Source organism: Terrapene carolina, unplaced genomic scaffold (genome assembly GCF_002925995.2).
Source record: "Terrapene carolina triunguis isolate 2854851 unplaced genomic scaffold, T_m_triunguis-2.0 Scaffold51723, whole genome shotgun sequence".
NCBI classification, from domain to species: Eukaryota; Metazoa; Chordata; order Testudines; family Emydidae; genus Terrapene; species Terrapene triunguis.
The window spans coordinates 1-1,944 of record NW_020716074.1 but is presented as its reverse complement, the minus strand read 5'-3'; the positions used below and the strand labels follow the sequence as shown (position 1 = coordinate 1,944).

The 1,944-nt window shown below is 68.8% G+C and overlaps 1 pseudogene; it reads left to right on the top strand.

The window, feature by feature from the left end:
* The first annotated feature begins 425 nt into the window (after positions 1–425).
* LOC112124701 lies at positions 426–1,068 on the top strand (annotated as a pseudogene).
* The last annotated feature ends 876 nt before the right edge of the window (positions 1,069–1,944 follow it).

Here is a 1,944-nt window from a genome sequence, read left to right as displayed (position 1 = left end):
CCTGCTCTAACCACTTGACCCCACTCCCCTCCCAGAGCTGGGGATAGAACCCAGGAGTCCTGGCTCCCAGCCCCTGCCATTTAACCACTCAACTCCACTCAGCGAGCTACCCTTGTCTCCCTGCCCAGCTCCCTCCCTAACAACCCCCCATATGGCATCGTCTGACTCTCTGCTGCCCCCTTGGGGCTCCAGCTGCCCCCTGCTCCGCCCATCCCAAAGCCCAGGAACCCCCAGGGCCAGAGATTGCTGGGGGGGGGGGGTTGGTCATGAGCAGAGGCAGCCTCCTCCCCCGCAGACATCCCCGGGGTCCCCAGAGGACCAGACGCCTGTGGTTGTTGCTGAGGGTGGCTCCATGCCAGGCTGCCCCCCCCCTCCCCGCCTCCGATGTGCATCCATCTCTCCCCACCCTGGGTCTGTCTGCCCAGGTGTCACTACGGCTGGACGGGCTCCAACTGCGACGAGTGCATCCCCTTCCCCGGCTGCCTGCACGGGACCTGCACCGAGCCCTGGAAGTGCGACTGCGACACCAACTGGGGGGGGGCTGCTGTGTGACAAGGGTGAGTGGCTGGGTGTGCCCTGCCCCACAGCCCCTGCCCCACAGCGCCCCCTGCTGGGAGAGGCCGGGGCTGGAGTGGTCGGGGGCTCCACCCACAGCCAGCTCCTGCCCCACTCCCCACAGCGTCCCCTGCTGGGAGAGGCTGGGGCTGGAGTAGCCGGGAGCTCCCCCCATAGCCAACACTTCTGCCCTGCTCCCCACAGCGCCCCCTGCTGGGTGAAACTGGGACTGATGTAGGTGGGCGCTCCTCCCACAGCCAGCTCCTGCCCTGCTCCCCACAGTGCCCCCTGTGGTGGGTTGGCTGGGTTCCCTCTCCCTGGCAGGATGGTGGGGCAGCCCTGGGGTCAGTGGAGTTTGGTTGGAGCTGAGCCAAGCCCTTCTCCCCCTCCCAGACCTGAACTACTGTGGCTCCCACCGGCCCTGCCGGAACGGCGGCACCTGCACCAACGCGGAGCCGGACGAGTACCAGTGCCTGTGCCCCGCGGGCTTCCGGGGCCGGGACTGCGAGAGGGGTGAGGGGGCAGCGGGTGCTGGACAGGGGGTGGGATGAGGTAGGCGGGAGGGGAATGGCTTGGGGAGGACCCCGGCTTCTCCACCTGTCCCCGCGGCTGCTCTCGTGAGCTTTGGGGCGCCCACGGGGTGCGGGGAGCTGGTCCCTGGGCGCCCCATTGAGAGGAAGGCTCTAGGGCCCAGCAGCAGTGGCTGGCAGCCTGCAGCGGAAAGATTTGGGGTTTGGGCTCCTCTTGGGAATGGGGGGATGGTGAGGGGCCCCTGGTGGGGACCAGGGGAGAGGGAGATTGGGGCTTAAAAGAGGCCTGCGGGGGATGGAGCTACAGAGGTAGGGAGGCCGGGGGGAGGGAGACAAGGGGCATGGGGGTCCTATTGGGGGCTAAAGGGGCCTTGTTATAGGCCATGGGGGAAGGGAGATGGGGGCCGGGGATGCTGCTAGGGATTTGGGGGTGCCCTAGGGGAAAATGGTTGAGGTCCTGTTGGGGACCTGGGGTGCTGTGGGGAGTCGAGTGGCTGGGGAGAGGGGGACATGCTGTGGGGGTGGGGTGGAGGAGGCTCTTGGGCGGCTGGGGGCCAGGGCTGACCCCGCTGGATCTCCCCAAGGCTCAGGTTGCCCCAAAGCACCGTGGGGCAGGATCCCTGACCCAGCCTGTCCCTGACCGGCCTTGGGAGGGAAGGGGCTCCTGCCTCAGGACCGGGCCTTGCTCCCAGGGGCCCCCCGCCCAGCCAGACATGCAGCATCGCTTGGCATGATGCCATGGCTGGAGGGAGGGCACCGGCCCGGCCGGGGGGCCCTGTGGGCCTGGCTCAGCCCGCCCCACTCGCTGCGGGGGTGCCCGGGGTCCCGCCCTCCCTAACCGCTCCCTCCCTGGCAGGGC